At 39.5% G+C, this 16,755-nt stretch overlaps 2 pseudogenes across 2 annotated transcripts; both read left to right on the top strand.

Moving 5' to 3' along the window:
• The first annotated feature begins 498 nt into the window (after positions 1 to 498).
• LOC145498186 (uncharacterized) lies at positions 499 to 7,028 on the top strand (annotated as a pseudogene). The gene is made up of 4 exons (XR_014050789.1): positions 499 to 576; positions 1,295 to 1,601; positions 2,927 to 3,395; positions 6,779 to 7,028. The product of XR_014050789.1 is annotated as an uncharacterized LOC145498186 (transcript).
• Positions 7,029 to 9,253: 2,225 nt separating this feature from the next.
• Positions 9,254 to 15,548, top strand: LOC145498171 (uncharacterized; annotated as a pseudogene). Its single transcript, XR_014050786.1, has 2 exons — positions 9,254 to 10,101; positions 11,790 to 15,548. The product of XR_014050786.1 is annotated as an uncharacterized LOC145498171 (transcript).
• The last annotated feature ends 1,207 nt before the right edge of the window (positions 15,549 to 16,755 follow it).

A 16,755-nucleotide genomic window follows, 5' to 3' on the forward strand; every position in this document is an offset into this window, starting at 1 on the left:
TTTCGAAAACTTTGTGCATTTGCGCGCCTCTTCGCCATGACGTCATAATGGCCATGATCATAGGGTCAGTCAAATCTGACGTGTTCACCTCTCCCTCCTGTTGCAGACATTTTGTAGTTTTGTTAAGGTGTACCGCTGACCAGCAAAATACTGTATCGCGCCCCCAAAAAAGTATTTCCGCGGTGTCGATCAAGTATCGGGACAAGCGCGCGAATCACAGTTCCTCTCCCTACAGGGTAGAGTGAGATGATGCGGAAGCTTCTAAATTCACCAAAACTGCCCCAAAATCTTCTATCCTGCAACTTTAAAACAATAAATCTAAATTTTTAAATCTTTTAAAACACATGTTTTTGAAAATGCTTATAAAGCAACCTAGCTATTTGTCTTGGTGTTGTTACAGTATCGATACTGTCCCTACTCTACAGGGTGTATATTGTTATGTTACTTTGTGACCAGGCCTTGTTGATAATCAGCAACACCAGAAAACCGGTAACCTATGAATTGTATCTTTCAAGAATACACCCAGAAATGATTTAGGAAATAACCGAAGATTTCTCGGCTGGCTCAAGTCTTGAGGTAATTGCTGCATGCTTTACACGAACACTCAAAAAGACATATGATGTGAGAAAGAACTTTGTAGTGTATCCGCCGATAAAATGCCGCAAGCCGCAACTTTGCGATAACAATGATGCAAGTCTCGCCTGATCAGACATCATCATCAAAGATGGTATTTTTTTTTCCTGTGAAACTTCCTCTAGGTGATCCAGTGTTGGGCCACATTTTAGGTCTGTACGTGCAAACAGACCATTAGTAATCACATTGGAACACAATATTCTCCTTAACTACTCTGACTACTACAGCAAGACATCTATAAAATTGTATCTGCTCTTTTTTTCAATATGCATAATGTACATTCAAAAAAACAGATATAATCTCATGTTGTTCTGTCGTGTATTTAAGCAACAGAATACTTTTTACATGTTCACATAGCCTCGTCTAAACACGAGGAGAGTTGGGAGAATTCAAAACAGTTATGCAACCCTTGACTTCAGCTCAGGTTTGTCTAACTTTCGAGAATTCTCCCAACACCCTGAGTGTTTAGATGAGGCTATGTAAACACGGAAAAAGTACTCTATTGCTTTTATAAAATATTTCTCAAAAAAATGCACAAATCTAAAACATCACAACTGTATTTATATACTCTCATCTAAACACACTTATTGACCAATGAGAAAGTGCATAGTATCTCAGTCATTTTATAAAGTTTGATATTTTATGTTTTGTTTTTCTCCAGCTGAATCAAATGATGGACTCAAACGAGTTTCTTTTGCAAGTGATCAGAGATAACAGGCACACGCTGGAAATTCGTAAGGCATTTGCTGGCTTGTAAAGAAGTCTCTGTGAACTTTGCTAATCCAGTTAATCAGCAAACGACGCTCCATATTGCAGCAAGACGAAGAGATGTTGAACTTATAAAACTGCTGGTTTCTTTTGCGGCTCATGTTAATGGTGGAACTGTATATCTTATGACACCTTTACATGAAGCATGTCTTGGTTGTCATCCTAAGGTCGTGGACGTCCTGATTGCCGAAGGAGCTGCTGTATGTATTACTGCTGTATTAGTCTATCCACAGATCCTCTATTTCGTCATGAGTTTGTCAAGATCACAATGAGTCAAAGTATTAGCCTTGGAAGGTTTTAAAATCATGAACTCGTAGCAAACAATAAATGTCTTTGGACAGTCTATTGCTGTATAGCCTGCAAATATGTCCAGCTTAGTCTGCATGCAGCTATCAATAATTTGGTAGCAGTGTCATGTGAGATGGCTGTAAGGTAACGGAAAGTCTGCATACGAGCCAAGTCGCTCATCAGGCTAGAGCTTATCCCGGTTTCTGTGGCATGAAGTGACTAGGAGTATTCCTACTCCTCCCCCTGAGTGGATGGGATGCTTAAGTCAATTGCAGGGTTACCCCCAGCGTTAAGTTTACTGGTACCTATTTATACACGTGGGGTGGAGAGAGGCACTGTGAGAGTTAATTGTCTTACCCAAGAACACAACACAATGTCCCGGGCCAGGGCTCCAACCCAGGTCACTTGGTCCACAGGTGGCCCAAGCTCACGATGCGAGGAGTTATTATTATTTTTTTTTTTTTAATCTTTATACAAACGTTCAGCGCGTGAAACATGACATATTTACCACCGACATCTACTATTACATAGCCACCGAGTTTGGTTACACAAAACATGACCTTCAACTTGCAGCATATGGTGGTGTTGTGTTACAACGGTTTGAATTTATAAAGGTTTGTATGGGGAAAAACGGTAATCGACATTATAACTGAAATTTTGATATTTTTGCAATAAAAATGACTTACCTCAATGCCTTGTTGTCTTTTCTATTGTCATCTCGCTTCTCAGCTTGATCCGATGCCTCTTAAGCAAGTTATCGCTTTTTGGTTTTCGTCTACTAAGAAAGAGTACTCATTTCACGCTTTGTTTCACGGGCTGAACGTTCACATAAAGATTAAAAAAATAAATAAATAATAACTCCTCGCATCGTGAGCTTGGGCTGCCTGTGCTTAGTCAGACCGCACCTCCCACTGTATTGGGAAGTTAATCTGTGTAGTATTATAGTCTTTTTTGACAGACACAGCATAGCCAGACATGTAGGGACTGTGATGCCAACCTAAAATAATCATCTGGGGTCTTCAATATTGCATGAGAATGCCTCTTTTTGACCCCAAAATATGGCAGACCAAAAACAAGGAATTAAAAAAAAACCAGCTCTTAAAGATTGAACTACAGAACTGGGACAAACATGACAGAAACATCCTAATCCTTCCAAAAAACAAAGTCAAATTTATTGTGAACTGCTAGAATGTTACGCTACCCATCTTACTTGGTGGTTTTTCCTTAATTTTTAGAGGCAAGTGCACGTAACATAGATAGAGGTACCCCACTGTGTTTTGCTTGTGCCAAAGGATCGGTAAAGTGTCTGTTAATAGAAGGTGGAACTGAGGAATCTTCATTAACAGTTACCTTCCCACCCCTACACGAGGCGACCTTAAATGGACACGTTCACTGCCTAGAAATACTAATGCAGATGGGCACTGACCTAGAGAAATCCAAGAATCAATTTGGAAAGGCTTTGCATGTCGCTTGCCTTCAAGGTTACATGGAATGTGTGAGAATTTGACTTCATGCCGGGGCCAATCCTAACGCAATCAAAAGACACCAAGCTCCTTTGCACACTGCAGCTCTGTGCAGGTATTAAGACTGTACCTCACTGTTTATAGATTGCGGAACAAATGTTTACCAGAGAAACTGGCACAGTAAAAGACCTGCCGACTTAGCTGCTGATACAGCATGCAGAAAGATACTTCAGGCTAAAGCTGGTACATAAACGAAACTAATAAAAAAAGGCTTTCACCATAGTAACCCTAAGTCTGTTTTTTGTATCTACAAAAAATTCCGAGAGGGACCCTCTTGACAGCACTTACTGGGTTATTTACTTATTTATTTATTTATTTATTTATTTATTTAATTTATTTATTTTATTATTACAATTTTTGTTATTCTTTTTTTTTTCAGTCTCTATGTTAGTGTTCTTTTTCAAAGGAAACTGTAAATAAACAGGAACAACTTGTGAAGAACTTATTTTTGTCTTGGATATGGCTCTCAGCCAGCTGGTCATTATTCACTGAAAAAGAAAAGGGTTTGCATTAAATCTACGTCTCAGAGATATAAATAGACTGAAGCCAGATACCCAGAATACAGTCTGGTACTTATAAGGGATGTTGTCCACAGTCCCATCTACTTTTGTATAGGAATTCCCCCCCCCCGGCCAGCCCACACCCCTATCCCCTAAATAGAGAGTTTAAGCATGACGTTTAGAGCGGACAGCAAACGGCAAAGTTGACCTCTGATTTTTTATTCTTTTCTTCTAATTCTTAAATAAGGAGAAACTTCGGAATACCCGGCCACTTGATTTACATGTGCCGGAGTGTTTTGAAGAACGAGGTATATAACAATAGTTGCTATTCTTATTCAATGAGATGCTAATAAGTGGCCGGGTATTCTGGAGAAGACATCATGGACTTACTGAACCTTTGCCTTACATCGACTCACTTTCAGTATAACGGTAAACACTACGAATAGTTGCATGGAACAGCCATGGGGTCGCCTGTTTCTGTTGTTGTCGCAGGAATTCTGATGCAACACTTGAAGGAGCGCGCCCTTGCAACTTGGCGACAAACGATACCGCTTTGGTTACGCTACGTTGACGACACCTTTACGGCCGTTCACAAAGACGAAATTGACGATTTTCACGACCACCTAAACGAACAGAACGTCGACATCCAGTTTACTAAAGAGATCGAAGAAAATGGAAAACTTCCTTTTCTAGACTGTTTGGTAAGCCGCGACAACAACGAATTGCGTACGACAGTGTACAGAAAACCGACGCATACCGACAGATTTATACTTGACGAATCATCCTACAACCCGACTTCACACAAAGCCACGACTATAAAGACTTTGACGAGACGAGCGCAACTAGTTTGTGACACACCGGACAGCTTCCTTGACGAAAACAGATACCTTGCAAGCTCCTTGAAAGTGTTTTTCACAAAAACAACTACAACGCTGACTTTTATTAGACGAAACATTTACCGACCTACTGAAGCTGACGCAACGAACAGGAACCGAACGCCTGTTACTACAGTGACTATACCTTACATTAAGGATACTTCTGAGACCATCTCACGGATCCTACAGCCCTACAACATCCGTGTAGCCCACAAACCTACAACTACGTTACTACACTTACTGACCAACGTTAAAGACAGGGACGAACCTAACAACAGACAGGGAGCAGTTTAAAAGATCAAATTAAATGCTCCGACTGCCAGGCTTCCTGCATTGGTGAGACTGGCAGAAAGCTTAACATGAGACTGACTGAACACAAACGAGCCACGAGAAATGGTGATGCCAACAATCACATTGTTGTACATCATCAACTGACAAACCACAACATTGACTGGGACTCTGCTCAGTGCTTAACCTACAGTACAAACTATTTTCAACGACTGACTCTGGAAAGCTGGTACACTAACCTAGAACAAACGCCACTTAACAGATGTCAACAACTACCGGCGCCTTACAAACGACTTCTAAATGACGGAAACGAAACCGACAAACGGACTTCCAACAGACCGACTTAATTTGACTAACAATAGACGGACCAAAATCCGACCAATTTGACTAACAATGGACGGATCGAAACCCACCAATGACTGATGCCAAACTTTACACGAGTCTTTCAGCCAGTACCATCAAGGCTAAACTGACCAATCATGTTCAACGGACCAACTATCCACTTGACTCTGAAGATGACTTCCACTCAGGTTGTCGAAACGTCAGTCACCAACAACAGTTCTTTTCAGAACTACCCTCACCCGGACGATCACACTATACAAACTACAAAACGAACTGAATTGGATCGACAACAGTTACAAAACTTGTTTATTATTATTATTATTATTATTATTATTATTATTATTATTATTATTGATACAACATAAACTACAATAGGACAATTAAAGGAGATACAAAAGATAATACAGAAGGTAATGGTGTGTATTACAAAAAACAATACAAAAAAGAAGATAATTACAAACTAATTCAAAGTACAACAAACAATCACCAAATTAAGAATTAATTAAATTAATTAATAACTTAACTAAGTAAGTAAAATGAAAAAAAAAAACTCAAATAAAGTCTTTCCACTTTTTGCTGAAATCTTCGGAGGTTTTATTTTTAACTGCTCTTTGTTGTGAAGTATTTAATTTGTTCTTAAGTAAAGAAGGAAAGCCGTCAAAGGGTACATCATTGCTGTCTTGGATAGTGCAAAAGATATAATACGTGGCCACCAAGGTGACATAGTTTAAAATGTCTTCTGTTTCTGTGGTGTTATCATGCCAACCAAAAAGGATATTACGTTCGGTGAGAGTTATTATGTTTTTATGTTTTTCAAACCACCAATTTTGAAATGCAGACCAGGAATTGGAAATTACAGAACAAAGGTAAAAGAAGTGAGGCAATGTTTGCGGTTGCATAGTTGACACTGAGATTTCAGAATCGCATAACTTCATACGGAAAAGGGAATACCTAGTTGGAAGTATGTTGTGGATGATTTTATATTGAAAAATGCGAAGCTTTGTTTCGAGCGTGGTAACAAAGGGAAGGTTATAAACTTTCTTTAAGCATTCTTTCGAGAAACCATATTGAAGTAATTTTGGTTCAGCAGTTGGGGGTTGGAAGTAGTGGTCTATAATTGCTGCATAGACAGCACGGGTGGAGAAATTCTTAGACAGAGGAGGTTCTTGTGACGCGTTGTCATTTTCAATTGCGATTTCTGTGCGTTTAATTGTACGTCTCCAGCTTGGTGGAATGGCGCTTATTAAACCATAGTAGGCTGTAAACGGGACACGTAGCTGAAAGATTTGTTGAAATTTGTCATGTGATAAGAAGTTAAAATTTTCGTCAAGCAGGTCATTTATGTACATGATTCCAGTTCGATGCCATTGTTTTAAATAGATCATCTGTTTATCTATTAAAATGTTTTTATCGTTCCAGATAATTTCGTTTTGCTTGTGTGTATTGTCTTCTAATATAATGGATTTGCTTTCTTACCAGTACTTTAATATTGCGTGATAGAGGGGTGGTACATTATTCAAATTCAGTAACTTAATATCATATCTACAGTTTAGTAAGAAAGAAAGACCGCCGCGTTCCCTGAAGAAGTGTTCGATAAGAGTTTTCCAGAGGAGTCAGAGTTTTGGCATATTCTTTTAATCCAGACAATTTTGAGCGCGGTGTTCATTACTTCGAAGTCGATCATTTTTAATCCGCCTTTATTTTTTCCACCAACTATTGTCATTCTCTTAATTTTAGGGGGTTTACCCTGCCAAATGAAATTAAAGATCATGCTGTTAATCGTGTCAGACAAGTTTTTAGGTAAATTAAGATTGGAGCTATTGAAAATTAATTTTGATAAAGCTAGATTTTTGACGAAGTTTATTTTGCCAATTAAGATTAGTTTCCAATTTTTCCAGATATTTAAAATCTTATTCATATTTCGCAGCTTTTAATAAAACTTGTCTTCTTTCAACCCAAATTTTTGACGTCACGTTTGGTTTTCATTGCTATTTTGCACCCAAGAGTATTTTCTTCACCTTTAGTTTAGACTTACTTTACCTATCTAAGAAATTCAGTGCCATCTACACTTTATCACTTAGTTGTGTGGATCCATTTAGGAAAACTACTGCTGCCTCATTCAGTCTACGAGAATGACTTTTTGACCTTTATAATTATCTTCTCCGATGTGTTAGGCGTTTGGCATGCCACGGGATTTAATTCCCAGAAAGAGACTGACTAGAAAGGTTATTCAGTAAGAATAATTCAACTGACTTGCTTTTAACGTTCGGTAACTGTTTCATTTAACCAAAATCGTGCACAGAGTTCTTGTTTCTGCAAGCAATATATCATCGAAATATCCAGAATACTGAAGGTAAGTGAAAGAGTTGTAACTTGTTGTTTACAAGGCATTCGAAGCGGAACCACAGATTATATAAAGTTTTTCGCTCGCTCAATCCAGGGCTAAAACCTTTTTAAATATATGATTTGTCACTTCCAAGGGTTCCATCTGATCAGACAACATGAAAAGTTCCATTTAATACCGGGCAATTTTATTCAAACTTAATCGCAGAGTCATCCGATTTTGCTCCGCATGATAACAGCAGAATAATAGAACTCGCTCGCTTTATTTCTAGCCCTTGGAATTCAATCGAAATAAAAACTAACAGTTTTTAGCATAAATCTACTTGCGTTCTGTCAAAAATGCCGTTCTCTTATTGGCTAGCCTACTCACTATCTATTATGTGTTAGATAGTGAGTAGCCAAGCAGTGTGCGATTGTTAACAAAATGGCGGACGCATCTTTGCGTTTAAATTCGAAGTGTCTGTTGTGAAAAGAATTTAGATAAGTTTTGAACAAGTAGCAGATTTGTACTAAAACAATAAGATTATTTGCTCTCGATTTCTATGCGTGATAGTTAACTTGGGCTGCACCCTCGTCAGCTATCAAGCGATGGGAATCACAAATTCATATATGTTCTAATTGTTAAATACCATAAGCATCCATGGATGAAAACGCCCGCAAGACCTTGTTGCGAAACTGAGCAAAGACAATCTACTGCATTAAAATCGATCCATTACCTTCTGCAATAATGTTAAGAAGTCTAAGCTCTTTTTGATGCCTTTTATTTTGAATTATCTGCAATCAACGCGATACTGAAACCGACGATTTTAGATGTCTTTGTTATGCATAAAGTTATGACAGTTGCTGGTATTTCGAAACGGCATTAATTAAGGGTACTGTATTGTAATTATGTTGCATGGTAAAAGACAGAGCTTTGTCTATTTCGTGGGGAAAAGTGCATCAAGAACAAAAATAATCTTGCCAGGACTGAAAAATAATTTTAGAAATTTGTATACAACTAAGAACTTTTGTATTCCTACATGTATTTAGCCTGGGGGCCCACACTGATTTGAATCTTTTCTTATGAAAAAGCATTCAAGCTATTGTGGTCACACTTTGTGATTTTTTCTTAAAAACTATCCATCCATGATTTCAAAGAGCGTTTTACCCGAGTTTGATTTTTTATAAGCTAAAGAAGGAATTTACCACAAGTTCGAGTAACAAGGGGACAAAAACTTTGAACCGAAATTATTTACATTGTATTGCAAACTTCTGTGCCATCCTCTCAAAATAAATCATTTCTACTAAACAACACCAAAATTTTAAAGTTCATTTGAAAGTACTGTCAAAAATACTGTTGAAATGACACTGATGATGAAATTTTACCTGTGTTCATTTGCACAATTTCTCTGAACTTTGAAATTTATTTTCTCAATTACATATGGGAAATTGTATTTGGTCTTGTCTCAGACAACTGTTTTAGAAAATATAAAAAGGACTGTAACATACTTAAAGTTACTATGGTACCAGGTCTTATCCATTACAAATTGAAATTGCTCGATTTCCTATCGGATTTCGTCTTAATTTTTTAATTTTTCAATCGCCACCAAGGCCACCATACAATAATAACTGTTCTGTGTTGTTCTTTTAACAGGAACAGTATTGTCGTCTTGGCAATATAAACACTTTTCACTGGGATTAGTCTATTGCTATCAGTAATGGCTCTACAGCCGTTTACGAACGAACAGTTAAACTATTTTAAGTTTGCTTTCGTTGTCCTGAATGAGTTCCCCAAGGTGCTACGCCAAACTTTTAAACACATGTGGGACAATACCTTTGCACATCTTCCTGGTTACCAGCCGTGGGATGACTCCATTGCTGTGCGAAACATGTTCCTTGCTACAGAGGGTGGTAAGACCAAAGTACCCACACACCTCCCTTACGAAGAATGGGATTGTAGCGCCTTGTTCCAGGCCACCATCTACGCGAAATCATTCGCCCTACCAGACATGGCAGGTCATCACAGGACACTCAGCGGTTTGTACTTGAAGCACCGTAAACTGCCTCATGGAGCATTTTATTCTTCCGTGGTCAGTCCGGGCGGAAATAAGGCTGAAACGTTTGCAATGGCGATTGATCAGCTGCGACTCCTAAGAAATGCATTTTGTCACTCATTCAGCTCCGAGATTGACAAAAAGACATTTGATCAATACATTCAACGCACCAAAGACGCCATTAAGGCTCTTGGAGTCACGACTGACCCTATTGATGCCGTTGGAAGTTTGACTGAGTCGGACTTTCCCACAGAAAAAGTTTGCAAGTTAAAAGATGACATCACAAAGGAGTTGCTAACAGAAATCACCTTTCTCAAGGAAAATGTGGAGGATGAACTAATGGGTATGAGGTCAGATCTTGCTCAGTCAAGACAGGAACGACAAGAACACTCCATAGAGCTGAGAAAGACCATTGAAAAGGCAACTGCAAACCAAGCCGAAATGACGAATGAGAAAATTGCCGAGATGAATCAAAAGTTTGAAGACCTAATCAATACTCAGCGACCAGGTAAGTAAGCAGCACTCCCGAATTTTTACTTGAAGTGATAATCCTTTGATAAACATCAGTAGGTGCCGACTGAGGATTTGTAAGGGTGTAGACAAAATCTGGACCCCCCTTCTGGATCCCCCTTCTGGACCCCCCTTCTGGACACCTCAATTTTTTTCGGTGAAAAAAAAATGATGACAATGAATTAAAGTTATACAAAATACGTGTGCTACATACCACCGCTTCTTTCTCACTCTAGTTTCCTTCGATTCAGCGTTCAGCTCGAAAGAAGGTGTTCCCCTTCACGCAACGCGTTTTCAAGTTCTCGTTTAGTATTTCCGAGGGGAATCATTAACTTTTTAGCAATCGGCTACTCGGACAATTTTCGAAAAACTTGCAAATTTTCAATTTGCATGGATCCCCGCCATTTTGTTTTCCGCCATCTTGGTGTTTCGGCTGACCAGCACATTCTAGGGGCGTTGCTAGCGGCCAAGTGCAAAAAATGTTTCTGGTGCTTCAATCGCAAAAAATGTAAGACCTTTGGGGAAAAACGGCCTAGAAAAAAAATTGAGGGGTACAGAAGGGGGTCCAGAGGAGGATGGCCAGATGGGGTCCAGAAGGGGGTCCACAAGGGGAGTCCAGAAGGGGGGTCCACAAGGGGGGTCCAGGTTTTGTCTACATCCAACTTGTAAGAGTAGAGGCACGCTAAAATAGAACCCTACCCTTTTTGCCGTTTCGGTGAGTAACCGTCGACTATAGCTACCCATGTGTAAAAGAAAGCATTTTTCGTAATCTAGTAGTGAAACTAAAATAACGATGCTTCAGCCGTCTATATGGTCAGTGGAAAAGAAATCTCAACATAAGAAAGACTTTTCAACTGTAGATTGCTGGCATTATCAAACCCCTGAAACGAGATGGCCCGGTTAATTAAAAGAGGACTAACAATATTCGGACGGAGTTTCGTGGTCTCATAGCTCGTTCAAGCTATTTCCTTTGAAGTCCACGACATGGAACTATGACGTCATACGACAAAGAAATGCGTCAGTTTTTCTGAACAGACGCCATGTTGGATTTTATGATGTTTATCAGTTAAAAGCTTCAGAAAACCACTAAAACTAGCTCAAACGTAGTCAACATCTAGAACAACGCTAGTGTAAGAATTTTTCAAGTTATTTTCATTTAAAACAGGAAAATTCAAACTTCAAGATCCTTAAGCGATGATAAGTCAAACCAATTTGTTCCCAAATAAATTTTAGGATTTCGTTACCTCAATGCTTTTAAAGTTACAAGTGGCCAATGCTGGTGATTCCCTCAAAAGTCCCCCCTCCCCACTGTTTGAAAAGGTTAAGCTAGTCCAGGATTAACGAAAACTTGTGTCATAAATATTAGCAATGACTTGCACAAGACATTTTTTGTCCCCTTCAAGAAAATTGGTGGGAAAAAAAATCGACTTTAAACAAAGAGAATAAACAAAACATGATTTTCTTCTAATCCAGCGCCAGCAATAATTAGCTTTCGAAAAACTTTGGCCTGAAGGAAAAGCATGTTACCTAATATTTGTTTTGGTATATTCTAACTCTTGAATAGCAATGTTTTACTATCCTCCAGTGCACATATTTATTTATTCATCCATCCACCATCCATCTGCCCGTTCGTTCGTTTGTTCGTTCGTTGATTTAATTATTATTTGTCGGTCAATTGATTCACAGGACTTAAAACATTTCTACCGCGGTCAAATCTTCCTCCAAAGGTTCCCCACTTCATTGGCCGTGAGGAAGAATGTGAAGAAATTGTTGGTCACATGACTTCCCAATCTACCCGACTCGTCTCAGTCTGGGGTACGCCAGGGTTCGGAAAAACATCGATTGCTATCGCAGTGGGTCATCATCTTCAAGCACGTGAGCTGCCCGTCTACTTTCTCTCATTACGTGGGCTCAAGTCAAAAAGCGATTTAACGTCCAAAATTCTAAGTCGGTTCCGACAGGCTGGGGCACTTGAAACTGATAAGTTGCAGGATTTATCCGCTGACGATGAACTTTGCTTAATTTTTGACAGACTATCGGATCGCTGTGTTATAATCCTGGATAATGCCGATGACCTGTTTGAATGTGGTGTGCAAAACGTAAAGGAGGAGGTTTTCAACCTCATTGAGGAAATGCTCAATCGCAGTGACAAAGTCAACTTTCTTTTAACCACAAGAGAGTCGTTGCCCCATTTGAATTTACATTTTCAGGGACACAAGTCTGTCAGAATAAGAGAGCTAGACAAGTTGTCATGTCAATCCCTAGCTCGAGAATTGCTCCCTGGAGCGAGCTCTTCTGATTTGACAAAAGTTTCACAAATCTGTGGTCAGGTTCCCTTAGCCATAAAATTACTGTGTTCCTCCATTTCTGAAGATTTTACTCCATCAAGTCAGTATCTTGAATTCATGGAGCGTACAGAAAACATTGTAGAAATGTTGGACAACCCAGATTATCCAAGCAATTCGAGACTGAGATCTCTTTTCGAGTCGTCTTTCCAGAGACTCTCTACACAAGACCAAGAGGCACTGGTATCTTTGTGTATTCTTCCTGCGCATTTTGATTTAAAGATTTCCGCAGCTGTTTTGGGGATAACCAGAGTAACCGAAGCAGAGAAGGTATTGCGAAGACTTCAGAGAAAATCTCTAATTGATTGCTCTTCAGAGTTTAGCAAATTCTGTATGCATAAACTAATTCAGTCGTTTGCAAGAGAAAAGGGAGAAAGTGGCATGAAAGAAACAGTTCTCATCTCAAAATCTCGTTTCCATGCATTTTACATTGCCCAGTTTGAGAAACTCAATGAGAATTTCCCTTCTGGCAATTCCATGTCTGCGTTCATTGAGTTCTATGAAGACGAAAAACACATTGTTCAAAGTCTAATTGATGGTTGTTTGGATTCAAAATTAGCCGACAGAGTTTTCGATGTTTTGGCGAGAGCAGAGTTGTTTCTTGACACTCTATTTTGGAGTGAGGGATCTACATTTTACAAAATTTTTGATTCAGCAATAATGGCGGCTAATCAGACTGGGAAAAATGTTTTCTACCGGCGCCTGCTTGATTCCAAGGCATTTGGTCAGGTGACCTTGGGAGCAACTGGAAACACAAAGAAATTGCTCTCTGACTCCAAGGCTCTTCAAGCGCCAACTTCTTCCCATTGCGATGAGAAAGGAAAACACTTGTGCTACTATGGACTCCATCAGCTTGTTATCGGAAAGACAGAGGATGGAGTCAAAGTTTTAGAAGAAGCGCTTTCTTTCATGACCACAAGTCAGGAGCACACCATTTTTAGGCTTATCATTTTTCAAATTTTTGCAATCTATTACCAAAGCAAAAATGATTCGGTGAGCTCATCCAACTTTTATCTAAAAGCACTAAAGGAATGCAGTGATGCCAGCGACACTTGTTTACTGGTGATACCTATGCCCGAGCCAGCAATAAAGAAAGTTGGTGAAAACTGCATCATTCCGACAAACAAAGCAAATCTCTCGGAAAACCAGCCTCTTAAAGTTGAAGTTATCCTTCTTGTGAGCAAAGCAGTAAAAAACTTCTCTACCTCAGACACCAATCAAATGTTTGGCAACTTGTTGCTTACCGTACTAAACGACTGTGAATCAGCACTCAACACAGCTAAAACTGGTTGGTTCAACTTTCATCGCAATGTCGTTAGTGTGCTCAAGTCACTTGGTAGAGACAGAGACGCTTTAACGCTTACAAAGGAAAGGATTAGCTTTCATCAAAATGCACTGCAACAAAGCGTTGAAAGGGAAGAAAACAACAGGGAAAGTCAAGAACAGCACGAGGAGGCACTAGCTCAGAACTATTGTGACCTAGGCGACATTCAATACCATAGAAGCAACTACACAGAAGCTATTACGTCGTACACACGTGCTCTTGATATCAGAATTAAATTGTTTGGTGAAGAACATCCCAACACCGCTGACAGCTACCATGAAATAGGAGTTACACAGCATTCCCTGAGTGATTACACCGCCGCCCTTGAGTCAAAAAAGCGTGCTCTTGATATCAGAATTGAATTGTTTGGTAAAGAACATCCCAACACCGCTGACAGCTACCATTCACTAGGAGTTACACAGCATTGCTTGAGTGATTACACCGCCGCCCTCGAGTCAGCCAAGCGTGCTCTTGATATCAGAATTAAATTGTTTGGTGAAGAACATCCAGAGACCGCTGACAGCTACCATTCACTAGGAGTCACACAGCATTCCCTGAGTGATTACACCGCCGCCCTCGAGTCAGCCAAGCGTGCCCTTGATATCAGAATTAAATTGTTTGGTGAAGAACATCCAGAGACCGCTGAGAGCTACCATTCACTAGGAGTTACACAGCATTGCTTGAGTGATTACACCGCCGCCCTCGAGTCAGCCAAGCGTGCTCTTGATATCAGAATTAAATTGTTTGGTGAAGAACATTCAGAGACCGCTGACAGCTACCATTCACTGGGAGTTACACAGCATTCCCTGAGTGATTACACCGCCGCCCTTGAGTCAGCCAAGCGTGCTCTTGATATCAGATTTAAATTGTTTGTTGAAGAACATCCAGAGACCGCTGACAGCTACCATTAACTAGGAGTTACATAGCATTCCCTGAGTGATTATACCGCCGCCCTTGAGTCAGCCAAGCGTGCTCTTGATATCAGAATTAAATTGTTTGTTGAAGAACATCCAGAGACCGCTGACAGCTACCATTAACTAGGAGTTACATAGCATTCCCTGAGTGATTTTACCGCCGCCCTTGAGTCAGCCAACCGTGCTCTTGATATCAGAATTAAATTGTTTGGTGAAGAACATCCAGAGACAGCTGACAGCTGCGATTCACTAGGAGTTACACAGCATTCCCTGAGTGATTACACCGCCGCCCTTGAGTCAATGAAGCGTGCTTTTGATATCAGAATTAAATTGTTTGGTGAAGAACATCCCAAGACCGCCCACAGCTACAGATCAGTACGGTACCTCAAGTTTCTTACTATTTCTCTCAAACATCCCTGATTAAGGATGTAAGTGGTTTTTTTTTTCCTAGCCTACAGAGCAGCTGTTTTCTGCGTGCACGGTGTACTCGCGAGATATCGGTAGTGACTTGCGATCGAGTAGATTAGCCGCCATGTTGGCTTAGGAATAGTGAGCGGTGAAGGAGAAGGGAAAAGTTTTCCTTCTTCTTCCCCTCCCCTTTACTCCAGCTGTTACCCCTCTTGTGGCCTAACCCCAATTATCAGGTCACCTTTTTGTCTCTATCCAAGCCTCTTCCGAGTTTGAATTAAAGATGGTGGTCGCTTGATCAAAATGCGCCTGTCCACGTTAACTCTAGGAATCCAGCATATTTAATGTATCGGTCATCGCCAGATATTGCGCATAGTTACAGCAAATAATATATTGCCAACTTTTAAGACTCAAAAATATGCCTTTCGAACCTCAAACGCAAAAATCATTTAGATATTAGGCCGTTTGATGCGAAGCTTATAGGCTCCTAAAACCCCATTGAGAGTTGTTTTGTATATTATATACGTCATTGCAGTTTGTTCAGAAGCTTGTAAAACCCACTCGACAACTGCAGAATTATTTATTGTTATTCCAGTTCGCTATCGTGTTTTGAGTCGTTAACGTTAGATGTTCACCTTGTGTGTTCCAGGGTTAGCGAGAAACTTCTTAAACACAAAGCCCTCTACAAATATCAGCCTGACTAGTTAGATAACGGTAAATTCCTTCTAATGATGAGCACTCCCTCATTTTGTCTAGTAAACAAAGACGAGGAAATGATTAATAAGGGAAAAATGGCGAGAATTTTTAGAAGCAAGAACAGTTTGTTATGAGAAAATTATACCCAGAACTTATTCAAACAGGTCTTTTCTTAGTCTTCAGAAGAAATATAATAGGAACACGAAAACAAAACTCTCTTTTAGGCGAAAAGTACTGAAAGTTATAATTAAGGATTTTTTTTCAGGTCGGATTGTTTCTATGGAAACCGGTCATGCCAATACTTGTATAGTGCTGATTATGATTTAGGATCATTAGTGTTTGATAAATAGGGAATAAGACATGGGCGCGCGTAGATATCGAATTTATCTTCGAGTGTTCAACGCGATATCTCACGAATGAGCGCAGCTAACAAGTGAGATGTAAAGTTGAACTCGAGAAGAGAAATTCCACATTTACAAGCAACCTTGTATTATAATAATGACGTTTTTTGACAGTTTTCCGAAGTTTCAGACTACTTTCAAAGATTTCCAAAGAGTCTCCAAAAGTTATCCGAAGGCGACACGAACGTTTCCGAGCATTTCCCGAAGATTACCGGATTTACAAAGACTTCCGGCGAAGATGTTTCAATCAAACACCAACAAATTTAAGTGCAGTTTAAAGGGTTAAACATGATATCAGACGTTAACATTACTTCATCGATATGATCAACTGAAATTATCGTAATTTTACACGTGTTCAATTACGACTTTTCCCAGGGCTTGTAATCAATGTAAAACACCGCGGACATACTAATTGATTCACACCTGACTTAAACTGGAAAACTCATGTAGACTTTATAGCTAAAAATATCAAAAGAAGTATTAGCATTTTATGTAGGTTAAGGCATCGTGTTGATTTCAAATCTAAAGGTCTTGTTGAAAAAGAAGTTACATTTCATTAACAAT

This window comes from Orbicella franksi, chromosome 9, assembly GCF_964199315.1.
Source record: "Orbicella franksi chromosome 9, jaOrbFran1.1, whole genome shotgun sequence".
Taxonomy (NCBI): Eukaryota; Metazoa; Cnidaria; class Anthozoa; order Scleractinia; family Merulinidae; genus Orbicella; species Orbicella franksi.